The 18,797-nt window shown below is 37.7% G+C and overlaps 1 long non-coding RNA gene across 1 annotated transcript; it reads left to right on the top strand.

Moving 5' to 3' along the window:
• The first annotated feature begins 13,965 nt into the window (after nt 1-13,965).
• On the top strand, nt 13,966-16,040 carry LOC127076929 (uncharacterized). Its single transcript, XR_007786947.1, has 2 exons — nt 13,966-14,489; nt 15,752-16,040. It is a non-coding gene; the product is annotated as an uncharacterized LOC127076929 (long non-coding RNA).
• Nucleotides 16,041-18,797: the final 2,757 nt, after the last annotated feature.

Genomic DNA, 18,797 nt, shown 5'->3' with positions numbered 1-18,797 from the left:
AATCATCAGTAAATGTGATGAAGTATTGAAAACCTCTTCTGGCTGGTATGTTCAGTGGTCCACATACATCAGTATGTATGAGGGTCAAAAGATCATTAGCTCTTTCACCTTTTCCTGTGAATGGAGACTTTGTCATCTTTCCAATCAAACAAGATCTGCATGTCTAATATGATTCATAATCAAAAGAGTCCAAGAGTCCATCTTTATGAAGTTTGGAAATGCGTTTCTCATTTATGTGGCCTAATCGACAATGCTAGAGGTAAGTTGGATTTAACTCATTAGGTTTCATCCTTTTAGTATTAATGTTATAAATAGGCATTTCAAGATCAAGGACATATAGTCCATTGTTCATTTGTGCAGTAGCATAGAATATATCATTCAAATAAATTGAGCAACAATTGTTCTTTATTATGAATGAAAAACCGGACTTGTCCAAACAAGAAACGGAAATAATATTCCTGCTAATTGCAGGTACATAATAACAGTTCTCTAACTGAATTATTAAACCACTAGGTAAAGTCAATTCATAAGTTCCTACGGCTAAGGCAGCAACCTTTGCTCCATTACCAACTCGTAGGTCGACTTCACCTTTTGCCAATTTTCTACTCCCTTTTAGTCCTTGCACATTTGTACAAATGTGAGAACCGCATCCAGTATCTAATACTCATGATGCAGAAGTAGATAAATTAATTTCAATAATAAAAATACCTGAAGTTGGAGTCTCTACTCCATTCTTCCTATCTTCCAGGTACTTTGGGCAGTTCCTCTTCCAGTGTCCGGTCTTACCACAATGGAAGCAGGTGCCTTCTTTTTCTATGCCTCCACTAGGCTTTAAAGCAGCAATAGTGGGTTTTGGTTTGGCAACTTCCTTGCCTTTCCCTTTATCATGTTTGAGGACAATCCTCAGGTTTCGGTACCAATCCAGGAAATTTGTCCCAGACAATTTTTCCTTGTCAAGGGTTGATCGCAAGATGTTGTTAGAGGTGTTTGTTGTCATGGTAATCTACACAAGGATTAATGAAAATATAAGTATCATTGACATATTTAATTAGGCCTTTAATTAAATATGCTCCCACTATTTTACTCAAAACAAATGACCCTCATCATTTGATTCGGAAAATCCCGTTGAAAGATTTTCTAGTGGGTCGAGATCCATATTTCACTTCGTTCTAAGTCCGCGTAGGCGAATTACACAAAACTAGGTTATTTAGGTAGGAACTCCTTCCAATTGTATCTCATACAACTCTCAAAAATTTCAGTTGGGTGAATAACTCCTTATTCCAATCCATCATATGGATCATTCCCAACTCTTGCTTCTAAACATATATAATGTTATCATAATTAGTTTAGTTAAGTTTGACCCATTGTTTTAACAATTGGATATTACAATTATCCCATCGCACCTTACTAATATAGAACATGCACTTCGCGTAGGCGAAACCTACATTATCCATTACTAGTCTTGATGAGTGTTAAAACTTGGAAAGCATAAACTTAATATTTAATTTGAGGGAATTGCAATTTTTCTGATCTCACCGGCTTGTTTATCATATAAACCGTCTCTCACATGCATCAACATACATTCACATGCATCAACATACATACATACATAATGAAACAGTTATGGCCCCTAGCGCAATTGTTCTCCCAAGCCAATGAGAGAACCTAAGCTAACCTAACAACGATCTAAGCTTCTCCAAGCAAGATCTTCAAGGTTGTCCTCCTTTGGCATTGACTTCTTTGCTTTCTTCATATCATTACATTACATAAAAGAAACTCGTTTTACATACGAGGGAGTGAGATGAGAAAAGAAGTTACATTGGGAGATTAAAAGAGAGGCACGACACGCAGGTCGTATTTTAAAACCCAAAGCAAAATAAAGGAAAACTAAGGCCATAACCGATCACCACAAGACAATAATAAACACATTATTATTATTATCAATTTTAATCCTTTTAATTAATTAAAACCAAATTAAATTTCGACGACCGATCACACTACGCAAAGGCGAAATTTTAATGAACAATTCATTTAAAATCGACGTCGTTTTTCGCATCAACACTTGATACTTTTAAAGCACTGAGTTAGCCGAACGGGTGAATTTTGCCTTGCGTTAACCGGTTAACCATATGCGTTAACCGGATAACACTGTTTGAAATCTGTTCAAAAATTGTTTTCTGCCTCGCGTTAATCGGTTAACCAAATGCATTAACCGGTTAACACTGTTTGAAAATCTCTTGGAAAACTGTTTTCCGTCTTGCGTTAACCGGTTAACCAAATGCGTTAACCGGTTAACACTGTTTGAAAAACTTAAAAAATTTATTTCGTATTGCGTTAACCGGTTAACCATATGCGTTAACCGGTTAACACTGTTCCAAAAAGTGTTTAGAAAGCACAACTCTTGTGAAGTCATAACCCTAATCGCATAACTCTCTGACAACACAACCCTTGTGCCGTCACTAACCCTGATGCACCAATTTCAGACCGTCAAACACATCTCGATTGTTGATTCAGTATGATTGATCAATACGTCATTGCTTAACCATACTAATGTCGGATCAAGAAGCAAACGACCATTGATCGCTCAAAGGAAAACAACCATTGAGTGTTTGAATGAACGAAACGAGAACACTATATCATATATAATGTATTTTGCATTAGGATTATATATATAATATATATAACTTGATCGATCTCAATTTAATTTTTGATTCATTCTGTCTTTAATCATATTAATACAGAACAAAAACAGTTATCAGATTCATGGTTTCGTAAGTGGCTCTGATACCACTGAAGGAGAATTGCCATCCAAGGCGCAGCGGAATTTAAAATTTCTCCATTTAGTGATCCTTACGAATGGGAATGATCGGCGATAAAATCGTTACCTCTTGTGGCGATTCAAACCTTTGGTGCAGATCTCTTGTAACGATCAAAACCTTGGATATAAATCCACGGAGCGATCACGAACGTTGAACAATGACAACGTCTCTACTCAGTCCACACGAACGGGTTCCTTCAATCTCAGTGTTAGCTGGTACGAATGAAGGCTTTGAGTGTGAGAGAGAGGGAAACGAAATTCCAAGTCTTCACTTGAGTGTTAGTCTGAGTGATAATGCTTCTACCCAAGGGGTCTATTTATAGAACCACTTGTGTGGGCTTCAAGCTAAAAAGCCCACTTAAGTGCATTTTGGCCCATATCTTATAATATGCCCAAAATCACTTAAGTATTTGGTACCTTACCATATTTCGTATTCCACTTAAGTGCACCGTACCTTACGATGTTCCTTAGTTACTCTATCTCTCATCAATCCGTCCTTTGTGTGTGACCCTGTAGGTTTTCGCGACGTTGGCAATCATATTAAATCACGCATTTAACATAATAAACAGTGAGCGGTATCTAGCAACACATCACTGCTACCCAAGTCACGAAAATGTCATGTGATTTGACAAAACCTCCTGTGATAATAATTATGTGTATAATTACCCCTTTGCCCTTATGTCTATATTGAACACAAGGTATAGACCGTGTCATCCTTGTCCAGTTCAATATTGGGTCCATAGACATTTATCCTGTTACGCAGGATGGGCTAATTCCATCTAGGTCACTCATGTCCCTCAGCATGCTTCGTGGAGTACCCATCAACTGTCTTTATGGTTATCCAGTTACGGACAATGTTGGATCAGCAATAAAGCACTCGACTCTACATCTAGGATCCATAGTGGTTTCAGGTCGAAGAGTGGTATACACCATTATCACCATGAGAATAACTTATGACACTTTGCATAACTTTCTATATAGTATTCTCATAGCGGGTCTGTAACACCCTTCTAAAATACCCCAAATATTTAATTAAAATAACAACATATTAATCAGAGTAATATGCAATCAAGGGTGTCACACAATTATTTCACACCATTCATCATAATATTTAGTCATGCTCATTATTTAACTCAAAATATAAAGTATTGCATAATACGCAGCGGATAGAGATCAAATCGATCATTCAAAACATGTAACACATTACATGTAAAATGGTTCACAACCAACAATGAAACATTTAAGACATCCCGTCCCGATGTTACATCTATCAGAGCATGACCCACTAAGGAGACTACACTAGACTCCAAGCACTAGCTTCTACTCAATCACTGCTCGTTACCTGAAAAATAGTTGTAAGGGTGAGTTCCTCAATCGATATAATAAGCATTATAAAATATCATGTCATGTTAAGTAATTTAACACATTAATCACCCTAATCATATCACACATTCAGGAACGGCACATCAACCCAATTATCATACTCAATACCAACACAATTCATACTCATACTCAATGTCAACACAACCACACGTATAATATTGGAATACATCCATTCATATTATACGCCATACATACATTATGCAATGAGACTCCACACATGCGGTACCGACTATTCTTGAACATATAGTTCAAGCTCACCGATCAATCCAGATACGGCTACTAAGCTCACTAGTCCCACTCATTTGAGACCTAGTGACTCACTCACTAATTCCTCACTATGGGAATTAGCTACAGCCCCAAAGGCTATGCTATGCACACTAATCACCTAGCATGCAAACAACCACAACAAATCCACAATGATTCACTCACTAATTCCTCACTATGGGAATTAGCTACAACCCCAAGGGCTATGCTATGCACGCTAATCATCTAGCAATGCAACATCAACAACAATCCACAATGGACATATGCTCACACTCTAAGCCATAAAACAGTCCATTCACAAATACATGCATAATATATACATTCACAACATTATGCATATCATCATACATCATCAACACATGTATCAAACACCATATCATGTCAAATGATTAAACACAGTATTAGCACACTCTACTAATACCTATACTGCTCAAAACAGCGGGAATAATCCCTACTATATCGCTCACCGATATAGGCCAACCATCACATATACACATAACATTTAAAATATCCATTTTTCCACTTTTTAACAGTGTTAACCGGTTAACGCCCTGGGTTAACCGGTTAACGCAGCACAAACACACTTTCTGGCAAAACGCAACAGTGTTAACCGGTTAACGCCCTGGGTTAACCGGTTAACGCAGACAAAACAACAATTATTCAAAATACATAACAGTGTTAACCGGTTAACACCCTGGGTTAACCGGTTAACGCAAGACAGAAAGCTGTTCCTGCGCTAACACAAAGCAGAATGCAGAATTCTCCGCAATTTCCGCCGTTGGAGGACTTCCGGACCTCCGATTCCAATTCCGTAAAAAGCTATACGATCGGGAAAACACTACCCATCCAATTACCGATTAAATTTCAGATTTAACACAACTTACTCATCACAATTTTCAGCATTCCAAATCCCAATTAGGGTCAATTCAACGGTTTATCACTACCCATTACATGCTAACCCATAATACCCATTAAACGACGATAAACCCCCCTTACCTGAGTTAATCCGGCAAATCTTTGAGCTTCAAGCTTTTCCGTTCTTCAACCTTGCCCTCTTGCTCTCCCTCTTGCCCTTTCTCCACTTTTCACTTTTCAGCCGCTTCTCTATTTCACGTGAAAACTTTATTTTCCAAATGAAACTCTTTTTACTTATTCCAACATATATATTTTCCAATAATTATTATTCCAATAATAATAATAATAATAATCCAATTATCTAATTAAATTAATAAATATATTATTAACTTAATTTAAATAATTATCATATTATTATCGGGGTGTTACAACTCTCCCCCACTAAAAGAGTTTTCGTCCTCGAAAACATACCTCAAGCGAATAACTCCGGATAAGACTCCTTCATCTGACTCTCCAGTTCCCAAGTCACATTGCCACCTGCTGGTCCTCCCCAAGCTACCTTCACCAAGGCAATCTCTTTACCCCGCAACTGCTTCAACTCTCGATCCTCGATCCTCATAGGTGATGTTTCAACAGTCAGGTTATCTCTCACCTGTATATCATCTACTTGGACTACATGCGACGGATCATGAATGTACCTCCTCAACTGAGACACATGAAAAACCTCATGCAAATTCGCAAGTGACGGCGGTAAAGCGATACGATAGGCTACCTCCCCTATCCTCTCCAAAATCTGATAAGGACCAATAAATCGAGGTGTCAACTTCTTCGACTTCAAAGCTCGACCAGCCCCAGTTATCGGAGTAACACGAAGAAACACATGATCTCCCTCTTGGAACTCAAGTGACCTCCTCCTCTTATCGTGATAACTCTTCTGACGACTCTGAGCAATTCTCATCTTCTCCTGAATCATCTTAATCTTTTCCGTAGTCTGTTGAACAATCTCCGGTCCAACCACAACGCTCTCACCGGACTCATACCAACATAAAGGTGTCCGACATCTCCTACCATACAAAGCTTCAAACGGTGCCATACCAATGCTCGAATGAAAACTATTGTTGTAGGTAAACTCAATCAAAGGTAAATAACAATCCCAAGCACCTCCTTTTTCCAAAATACAAGCCCTCAAAAGATCCTCTAGTGACTGAATCGTCCTCTCAGTCTGACCATCAGTCTGCGGATGATATGCAGAACTCAATCTCAGCTTAGTTCCCAAAGCCCTCTGCAAACCTTCCCAGAACTCCGATGTAAATCTAGGATCTCTGTCTGAAACAATGCTCGACGGAATACCGTGCAAACTTACAATCTTCTCAATATACAACTCGGCTAATCTCTCTAACGGATAATCCATTCTGATCGGAATGAAATGAGCCGACTTTGTCAATCTATCCACAATCACCCAAATAGCTTCAAAATTCTTACTTGTCCTCGGTAAACCAGAAACAAAATCCATACTGATACTATCCCACTTCCACTCTGGAATAGCCAACGGTTGCATTAGCCCAGACGGCTTCTGATGCTCAATCTTCGACTTCTGACAAGTCAAACAAGAATAAACAAAACTCGCAATTTCTCTTTTCATTCCCGGCCACCAAAATAACTTCTTCAAATCATGATACATCTTCGTAGCTCCAGGATGAATACTCAGGCCACTACGATGTCCTTCCTCGAGAATACTCTTCTTAAGTTCGGTAACATCCGGAATACACACCCGATTACCAAATCTCAAAACACCATTCTCATCCACTCTGAATTCACCACCTTGACCTTGATTCACTAGAGTCAACTTATCAACCAAAAGCACATCGGATTTCTGACCCTCTCTAATCTCATCCAGAATACCACTCGTTAATTTCAACATTCCCAATTTAACACTATTGTGAGTACTCTCACACACCAAACTCAAATCTCTAAACTGCTCAATTAAATCCAATTCCCTAACCATTAACATAGACATATGTAATGATTTCCGACTCAATGCATCAGCCACTACGTTTGCTTTACCCGGATGGTAATTCAAACCAAAGTCATAATCCTTCAGAAATTCTAACCATCTCTTCTGTCTCATATTCAGCTCTTTCTGATCAAACAAATACTTTAAACTTTTATGGTCACTGAAAACCTCAAATCTTGACCCGTACAAGTAATGCCTCCATAACTTCAGAACAAATACCACAGCTGCCGACTCTAAATCGTGTATCGGATAGTTCCTCTCATGAACCCTCAGTTGTCTCGAAGCATAAGCTATAACCTGCTTATTCTGCATCAACACACCACCCAAACCCAACAATGAAGCATCACAGTAAACCTCAAATGGTTCCGACGGACTCGGTAATATCAGAATAGGAGCAGTAGTTAACCTTCTCTTTAACTCTTGGAAACCTTCTTCACATTTTGAGTCCCAAACAAACGCTTGCCCCTTTCTAGTCAACATCGTCAACGGTAACGCCAACTTAGAAAATCCCTCAATAAACTTCCTATAATAACCAGCCAATCCAAGGAAACTTCGAATCTCAGCAACAGACTTCGGAGCTTCCCACTTAGATACCGCTTCTATCTTAGAAGGATCAACAGCAACACCACCTCTTGAAATCACATGACCAAGAAAACTAACTTCTTCTAACCAAAATTCACACTTTGACAGTTTAGCAAATAACTTCTTTTCTCGGAGAACTTCTAAAACCACTTTCAAATGTTCAGCATGCTCTTCTTCAGAGTTCGAATACACCAAAATGTCGTCAATAAACACCACAACAAACTTATCTAGGTACGGATGGAAAATCCTATTCATATACTCCATAAATACTCCAGGCGCATTAGTCACACCAAAAGGCATTACAGAATACTCATAATGTCCATACCTCGTTCTGAAAGCAGTCTTCTGAATATCCTCAGTTTTCACACGTATCTGATGATACCCAGATCTCAAATCGATTTTGCTGAACACACTCGCACCAACCAACTGATCCATCAAATCATCAATCCTCGGCAAAGGATACCGATTCTTGATCGTCACTTTACTCAGTTGCCTGTAGTCCACACACAACCTCATAGTGCCTTCTTTCTTCTTAACCAATAACATTGGTGCACCCCACGGTGACACACTCGGACGAATAAATTTCTTATCCAACAGATCTTCCAACTGACTCTTCAATTCAGTTAACTCAACAGCAGACATACGGTACGGAGCCATCGATATCGGTCTAGTACCAGGTACCAAATCAATCGAGAACTCAACTTCACGCTCTGGCGGTAATTCATTCACTTCTACAGGAAACACATCAGGAAAATCACACACCACGGCTAGATCGCCAATCACTAGTTTATCTTTAGCCTCCAGAGTCGCTAACAGCATAAACAACTCTGCCCCATCTGCTACTGCCTCATTCACCTGCCTGGCTGATAGAAACAAACTCTTTCCTTCCTCAATCTCAGGAAAGATCACAGTCTTATCAAAACAGTTGATATAAACTCGGTTACACACCAACCAGTTCATACCCAGAATAACATCAATCTGCACTAGTGGAAGACACACTAGGTCCATCCCAAAGTCTCTACCAAAAATACTCAAAGGACAATTTAAACAAACCGAAGTAGTAGTCACTGAACCCTTCGCAGGAGTATCAATCACCATACTACCATGCATCTCAGATATCTCTAACTTAAGTTTCACAGCACAATCCAAAGATATAAAGGAATGAGTAGCACCGGTGTCAATAATAGCTACAAGAGGAAAGCCATTAATATAACACGTACCTCGGATCAAACGATCATCTGCAAAAGTCTCAGAACCCGATAACGCAAAGACCTTGCCTCCTGACTGATTCTCTTTCTTCGGCTTAGGACACTGTCGACTGATATGACCCACCTCTCCACAGTTGAAACAAGTTACAGTCTTCAACCGGCACTCTGCAGCCAAATGACCACCTTTTCCACACTTGAAACACTTCATCTCAGCACTGGTACACTCATGGACACGATGTCCAGCCCGACCACATCTATAACACTTAGCAGGGGCGCTAGAGTCTCCCCCACTAGGCCTCTTCATCCCACTCTGTCTCTGGAAACCTCTGCCAGCTGCATACGGTTTCCCACGATCATTCTGATTCTTGCCTTTCCTATCAACCCTCTGCTGATAGCTTTCCACTCTGGCCTTGGTATCCTGTTCAAACCTTCTGCAATAGTCGACCAAATTAGAAAACACCCTAATCCGCTGATACTCAATAGCCCGCTTGATCTCGGGACGTAACCCGTTCTCAAACCTCACGCATTTTGAAAATTCTCCAGTAGCCTCATCATAGGGAATGTAATACTTTGACAGTTCTGTGAACTTAGCAGCATACTCAGTAACAGACCGATCGCCCTGCTTCAATTCTAAGAACTCTATCTCCTTCTTTCCTCTAACATCCTCTGGAAAATACTTCCTCAGGAATCTCTCTCTGAACACAGCCCAAGCGATCTCAGCATTCCCAGCAGATTCCAACTCAGTGCGGGTAGCAACCCACCAATCATCTGCTTCCTCTGACAACATATGCGTACCGAACCTGACCTTCTGGTTATCGGCACACTCAGTTACTCGGAATATTCTCTCGATCTCCTTCAACCACTTCTGAGCACCATCTGGATCGTATGCTCCCTTGAACATTGGAGGATTGTTCTTCTGGAACTCACTCAGTTGACGAGCAGCTCCCATTCCCACAACATTCGGATTTCCTCCAAGTACTCCAGCTAGCATACCCAGAGCCTCAGCAATCGCAGCATCATCTCTACCTCTTCCAGCCATCTCTATTCTGATTAATCCAACAAGCTAAAACAATAAGTACCGATAGGGTTACACAACACCTATCCCGTACAGGGGAAACAGAATAATTACGACTCGACTCGACCGACTATGCTCTGATACCACTTATGTAACACCCTTCTAAAATACCCCAAATATTTAATTAAAATAACAACATATTAATCAGAGTAATATGCAATCAAGGGTGTCACACAATTATTTCACACCATTCATCATAATATTTAGTCATGCTCATTATTTAACTCAAAATATAAAGTATTGCACAATACGCAGCGGATAGAGATCAAATCGATCATTCAAAACATGTAACACATTACATGTAAAATGGTTCACAACCAACAATGAAACATTTAAGACATCCCGTCCCGATGTTACATCTATCAGAGCATGACCCACTAAGGAGACTACACTAGACTCCAAGCACTAGCTTCTACTCAATCACTGCTCGTTACCTGAAAAATAGTTGTAAGGGTGAGTTCCTCAATCGATATAATAAGCATTATAAAATATCATGTCATGTTAAGTAATTTAACACATTAATCACCCTAATCATATCACACATTCAGGAACGGCACATCAACCCAATTATCATACTCAATACCAACACAATTCATACTCATACTCAATGTCAACACAACCACACGTATAATATTGGAATACATCCATTCATATTATACGCCATACATACATTATGCAATGAGACTCCACACATGCGGTACCGACTATTCTTGAACATATAGTTCAAGCTCACCGATCAATCCAGATACGGCTACTAAGCTCACTAGTCCCACTCATTTGAGACCTAGTGACTCACTCACTAATTCCTCACTATGGGAATTAGCTACAGCCCCAAAGGCTATGCTATGCACACTAATCACCTAGCATGCAAACAACCACAACAAATCCACAATGATTCACTCACTAATTCCTCACTATGGGAATTAGCTACAACCCCAAGGGCTATGCTATGCACGCTAATCATCTAGCAATGCAACATCAACAACAATCCACAATGGACATATGCTCACACTCTAAGCCATAAAACAGTCCATTCACAAATACATGCATAATATATACATTCACAACATTATGCATATCATCATACATCATCAACACATGTATCAAACACCATATCATGTCAAATGATTAAACACAGTATTAGCACACTCTACTAATACCTATACTGCTCAAAACAGCGGGAATAATCCCTACTATATCGCTCACCGATATAGGCCAACCATCACATATACACATAACATTTAAAATATCCATTTTTCCACTTTTTAACAGTGTTAACCGGTTAACGCCCTGGGTTAACCGGTTAACGCAGCACAAACACACTTTCTGGCAAAACGCAACAGTGTTAACCGGTTAACGCCCTGGGTTAACCGGTTAACGCAGACAAAACAACAATTATTCAAAATACATAACAGTGTTAACCGGTTAACACCCTGGGTTAACCGGTTAACGCAAGACAGAAAGCTGTTCCTGCGCTAACACAAAGCAGAATGCAGAATTCTCCGCAATTTCCGCCGTTGGAGGACTTCCGGACCTCCGATTCCAATTCCGTAAAAAGCTATACGATCGGGAAAACACTACCCATCCAATTACCGATTAAATTTCAGATTTAACACAACTTACTCATCACAATTTTCAGCATTCCAAATCCCAATTAGGGTCAATTCAACGGTTTATCACTACCCATTACATGCTAACCCATAATACCCATTAAACGACGATAAACCCCCCTTACCTGAGTTAATCCGGCAAATCTTTGAGCTTCAAGCTTTTCCGTTCTTCAACCTTGCCCTCTTGCTCTCCCTCTTGCCCTTTCTCCACTTTTCACTTTTCAGCCGCTTCTCTATTTCACGTGAAAACTTTATTTTCCAAATGAAACTCTTTTTACTTATTCCAACATATATATTTTCCAATAATTATTATTCCAATAATAATAATAATAATAATCCAATTATCTAATTAAATTAATAAATATATTATTAACTTAATTTAAATAATTATCATATTATTATCGGGGTGTTACAGGGTCAATCCGGTATAAATATTACTCTTAATATTCATACCTATGTTTAAGACTTGATAACTCTTTATCCATGATCCATGAGATGTGATCATCAGTCTACAAACATAATAGTCTTAATGCTTTAATGTTATCCCACTTCACACTAAAGCTCGACTACGGATACTTTAAGAATAGTGTCCTTATGTTTAATATGCTCTCATGATTAAGTCACACTTAATACATTAAACGGACTATCTATTCCAGGGACTTTATTAAACAACCATAATAAAGAAAAAGCCTTTTATTAATTAATAAATAATTCGATACAAGTACCAAAAGTATTGGCCTCTAGGGCTTACACCAACAGGTACGATCGGCAATCTAAGTACTTGGGAGTTGAGAGGACAATTTCATCCTAACCCTTAGCTAAGTACGACCAATAATCAGCGTACTCGGGAGTTGAGAGGACAATGACATCCTAACCATTCTTTTTCTCTCTCAGAGCACCAGATTGAACTCGTTTTATTATTAAGTATTTTGAATGGAAGTCAATCATCGGGCCACAAGCTAGGTATGACCGACAACCAAAGTACTTGAGTGTTGTGCACAAATACATATACCCTACTTTTACTTTCCAATTTATTGTGAAATTATTTTGAAAAAGGCACTTGATGTTGGATCAAGTGTTTGGCATTTATTTGATTATGAAAGGTGTGTGAAAAGAAAGAGATAAAGATAAAGATAGAATGAGAAATGGACTGAAATGGATGATGAGGTACTTGACATTGGATCAAACACTCGTGTTGCTTTGAGGTGAATTTGATTTGGAAAATACTTGACGTTGGATCAAGTGTGTTTTTATTCTTTTGAAAATATCTTTTTATCGTTTGATATTATCTTATTAGTTAGCATGCAATGGAAAGCATTAAAGGAAAAGTAAATCCGAAGATATAACATGTTCATGGTAATGGGGGACATATTACCCATAATAGGGGATGACATTAATCAATACATCGAATGAGAAATGATATCATACAAGTTACAAAATAATGTCATGCCTAAAACAATCAAGTGGATATGATAATCCTCAAGCATAAACATACAATACAATGAAAATGGGAAGTGAAACAAGGATGCACATTCTAATGATTACACATTAGGAATTAGGTTTAGGGTCACATGATCAAAACAAGCACACAAAGATGAATGACTTGAAGTACCATCATGCATCAAATGATAACATACACAAAATAACATTATTCAATCAAAAAGGAAATGAGTTCTAATGGACAGTTAATGGAAAGCTAACCACATGATCAATTGAATATATAATGTAGGATATGGAATGGCATCATGGTGAATTCATACATGAATCAATATATTTTTCACCTAATCAAGACCTAGGCTAATACATGCTGATTCAATGGTAATTAAAATTCAACATTTAAATGATTAAAACAAATCTAATTATTTTCAAGGTAATTAACTTTAACATTAACATGATTAAAAAAAGAAATCAAAGTCTAATGGATCTAAACATGTCATATAGATACCAATTTCCTCTTTTATCAAAATATTAACAACCTTTTTTCATAAAAAAAAATAATTAAAAAATTAGCAAAATATATGAAAACAAGTATGTCAAAAAAGGAATGACAAAAAAGATCAAAATAGTAAAAAAAAATAGGGGGGCGGGGGGTGTCAGTTCAGGATAGGGAGTGTCAAAAACAAGTTTGGGCGCATGCCCATATGAAGGCCCATTACCAATTGGCTTGTTGAGACAGGGGGTGTGTTAGCATGTTCATGGGCATAGTAGAAAAATGCATAGGCCCATGGAGTTTTTGGCCCAAAGTAATAATGAAGGGACTAAGGAAATGCATCAGAATTCAAAACCAAATAAAAAAGCACGTGCGCAACCAAATATAACATTCAAATGTCCATATATTCTCACCACCGTCCTCCACCGCACCAGAAGGTCGCCTCCGGCAGTGGTGGCAGGCCAACACAGAAATTGAAAACGCCAACGGGATCGTATCTCCATGCTCAATCTGAATTCGAGGCTAATTTCATCTGAACCTCAACCTAAAGCTCAAACCGAAGGTGAACTCTCAATAACCCTATAAGCTTCCAAGTAAAATTAAATGGTCCACTCGAGGAATCAAATCCCAAGAGGTTGGGGCTTTGATTCCTCCCTCCTCAACCTACATCATGGTATCAAGAACGAAATGAAATACGAAGGATTTAAGATGTTACCTTGCCGGAAAAGACGAACTGAAAATGGAGCTCAAGTACATTCTTATTAATCTTTCTTTATCCTTCTTTCTTTTGGCTTCCATTTCTCCTCTTCTCCTTTCTGTTGAGCTTTCTGAATTTGTGAGATTGAGTGAGATTGAGAGGTGCGAGGATCGAATCTGGAGTTGTGGATGCATGAGAGTGAAGATTGAATTGAGGTTCTCTGAGTTGAGAGGTTGAGGTTGAGTATTGATGAAGAGGATGAAGTTGAGATGTGAGTTTGTGATTTTTGGAGTGTGTAGAATGAAGAATCTGCAGTTTTTTTTGGAGAGGGTGAATGGTGAATCAATATTTTATTTGATGATGAAATGATGATGAAGATTATATAAGTTGTAAGTGACCTAGGGATTGGTGAATTATGTTAGGAATCAGTTAGTTTTTCATGAATTTGAGGTAGTTCAATTTCATGTTATGTAATTGGCTCGATTTTCAATCATTTTCTATTATGGCAGTGAATGGTTTGTGCAGTTAGTTTGTTAGGTGTTTCTATGTGATGAATGGTTGAAATGTTAGGATAATGGTTCAGTTGGTTTGCATTGGAATTTGATGTTAGTTGGTTGGGTAGTTTTGCTATGGAAACATGTTTTGCAGTTGTGGTGTGAATATTGCTTTGCCGTGTTAACTTTTGTTGCGAACTAATTGCACATGCTTGGACTGATGTGTTGATGTTGCAGGTCTGCTTGGTTATTGCCTGCTATTTGTTGTTGAATGTGTAATTGGCCTGTGATGAATGGTTATTAGGTCTACTTGAATGGTTTGATGACAGGGCTACAATATTATTGATGTGCATATGCTTGGATTGGCTGCAATGTATGGTGCATAACTGTTGGTTGCTGCAGCCTGTTGTGAAGTTGTTATGCTTGTCATGATGATTGGAAATGTGCAGCTTGATATGTTACATGATTGGATGAACTTGCTTGGAATTGATGTGTTGTTGAATGAATTGCATGTTTGTTGTTTGATTTGCTGCATGAACATTATTGCCTTAGCTTGGTTTGTTTTGCATCAACTTCCATATTGAATGATTTAATTCACCTGTTGATTGCTATGATACAGTCATAATGCAATGTTATGCTTGGCATGGTTTGACATGCTTATAAATGGTAAGTCAAGGTCATGGTTTGGAAATGTTTTAAGCATGCGATGAATTGCTATGGTTATTAATGGTGTGCATTTGTACGACAACATGTTTATGATGTATAGACTGTTTGAATGCTACGGAAATGTTTGACATGGCTTATGTGTTATGGTTTTGTAGGATGATGGGGTTTGACATGGCTTGAAAAAGGTGCCTTATGCTTGAAGGAACTAGTGAATGCTACAAACCAAAGAACATGGAATTTGATGGATTATGGAAGAATGGAACAAGATATTAGGGTTTGGGATGTAAAATGGTGGTCAGTTGACTTTGGTCAACTGGTTGACCAAAAAGTCAACCGTTGACCAAAAGTCAACTTAGGTAGAAAAATCAAATTTTTGTGTAATGGCTTATGTATGGACACTATGATGTAATTGGAATGAATGCAATGATATTTTGTTTTATGAAATGAATGGTATTGAAAATGAAATGAATTTGGATCATGAAAATGAACTTGAATAATCACATGACTTAGATGAACAAGGCCTTTTTCACATGTATCTTTCCTTTCAAAATCAAACTTAAAAACACCTTGAAACCATGTACTTGAATGCATGGTGAAACAATGACCAATGAATGCATGATGAAATAAATGTGTATGACATAAGACTCAATTGAATGAGATAGACCTTAGCATGGACTCCACTAAGTGGACCAATGGACAAATGGATAAACACGGGAATTAAACATGAACAAACTATTAACTATGCCATGCTAAAAATGACCAAATAACTTTCCATGAATTAAACCAAGTGGATCTTGTAGTGCCATTGCACTAGACTTGAACCAATGAACACAATCATGCAATACCATGAAAATGTGAGGCTTTGAAATGAAACCCAATCAAACCAATGAAACCCTCATAATGGACTATGAACAAGTGTGGCCTTGAATGGATCTTGATCAAGAAAATGAAACATACACAATGGACCAAATGAATTAGATGAACCTCTAGCTTAGATGCACACACAAAGGATGATGGTGCAACAAATAAAAATTAGGGTTTGGTTTAGTCATGGTGATACAAGTGAATCTTCAAATCAAGATTCACACACAAGGATCAAAGATGTAACCAATATTAAAGTTTAGCTTGGTTGAGCAACCTCAAGATGCTTGGAAACCCTAGCTTTCACTAGGTACACACAACTACATCATGAATCCATGATGCATGTCCTCTTGTCTTCTATAATGCCAATGCAAGTGAGATTATTGAGTATGGGGGTATGCATATGAATATGGGCTATGAACTAGATGGACATTGTGATGGGTAAAGAAAATTTTGGGGTATGACAATAAGCACTTCAATCTTGAGTCTCTTTTATTGATGAGGCTTGAGATACTTTCTAGTTAGGTCACCATCATTAGAGAGTTAAAAGTTATTGTCATCGACTTCAACATCAATAACTGTTGTCGTCACTAAAACTTTAGAGAAAATATTTTGCACGATTATCAACTTTATACCTACAAGCACATAGATCCACATGTGTCACCCTTGTCCAGTTCAATATTGATCCCTTAGACATTTATCCTGTTATGAGGAAAGTAAAATTATATATAGGTTACTCATGTCCCTCAACATGATTTATGGAGTACCCGTCAACCATCTTTATGGTCATCTTGTTACGAACAACATTTGATTGACAATAAAGTACTAAACTCCACATCTAGGGTCCATAGTGTTTTTAGGTCGATGAGTGACATTCACCACTATCACCTTGAGAATAACTTATGACACTTGCATAATATTCTATGTAGTATTCTCATAGTGCGTCCATCATGTATAAATATTACTCTTAATAGTTATACCTATGTGAAGACTTGTTAACTCTTTATCCATAATCTATGCGATGTGATCATTAGTCTATACATATAATATTCTCAATTCTTTAATGTTATTTCATTTCACAAAAAAGTCTGACTACAAATAATTTAAGAATAATATCTTCATGTTTAACGAGATCTCATGTTTAAGTCATCCTTAACGTTTCATTAAACAGACTAGCTACTCTAGGAACTTTATTATTTTGGAACACAAATATAAAAAATAAATAAATTATCAATATTAATAGATAATTTGATACAAGTATGATAAATTCCAAAATTAATTAAAATACATTTGCAATTATTAATTTGATTCACAAGAAATAAATTTAAAAAAACCCAATTTATAATTTAAAAAAAAAAGATAAAACACATTTATGAACTTTTTAATTGCATATTTTCAAAGTACAAGTAAAATAACCAAGAAAACATAAATAATAATCAAAATATTGCCAAGAAAAATAGTGGCTCGACCAGCAAAATAGGGCAGGAATAAAGCACCTTCTAAAGGATATTCTCGCTAAGTAGAGATAGGGTCTAGCTATCTGAGAAATCGCAACACATGATGTCATCAGAGCTAAGTTACTTCAAATTAAAGCAAGACAACTCGCTAAGAAAAGTATCAAACTCGCTAAGCGAGGAATGGTTGTTCAATGATTCTTGGCTAAGTTACTTAAGAGGAAAGGATGGATTTTCTCGCTAAGCGAGAATAGGCAGCTTGCAAAGCAAGGTATGCCAGCAAAGCCCACTTGAAGTTGAGCTGGCATGAATTAGGGGATAATAAACACAAGTTTTTTAGGAGAGATATACAAGCCTCGCTTAGTAAGGAGGGCACATTAGAACTCCATAAATAGGAGTTCAAGTCATCCAGTTTGGTAACTTTTAGTGTTTTTTTGGTAAATACTTTGGTAAATTGCTGCAGCCGCAAGTGCACGGTCGTGCGAAGTAATAAATAGATATCGAATCATATATACCAATGGCTTAAGTACTGAATTCTATCATATCGGTCTTGTAAGAACAAAGTTGGTTCTACAATATATCTCTAAGATTTTGATGATAATAAAGGATGAAACAAAAATGGTACTCTAACGAGATTTTTTCTTAGTGTGCAGGACTCTGACCATTTATGCAGGACTCTGACCATACATCAGATAGAAAATTACATCAGATATAAAATATTCGATCATCAGATGCCACTCAGAAAGGATGCGTCCAGAAGGTTCTGATTCTAATCAACACAGATATTGATGCGTGCTTTTCACAAGTGTACGAACGTGTCAGAGTAATATAAAAGATTGTCGAATCCACAGAGACCAAGTGTCAATCTATCGTTATCTATTGTTAT

Source organism: Lathyrus oleraceus, chromosome 1 (genome assembly GCF_024323335.1).
Source record: "Lathyrus oleraceus cultivar Zhongwan6 chromosome 1, CAAS_Psat_ZW6_1.0, whole genome shotgun sequence".
NCBI lineage: Eukaryota > Viridiplantae > Streptophyta > Magnoliopsida > Fabales > Fabaceae > Lathyrus > Lathyrus oleraceus.
The sequence above is the reverse complement of the archived record's forward strand: the minus strand, read 5'-3'. Positions and strand labels throughout refer to the sequence as shown.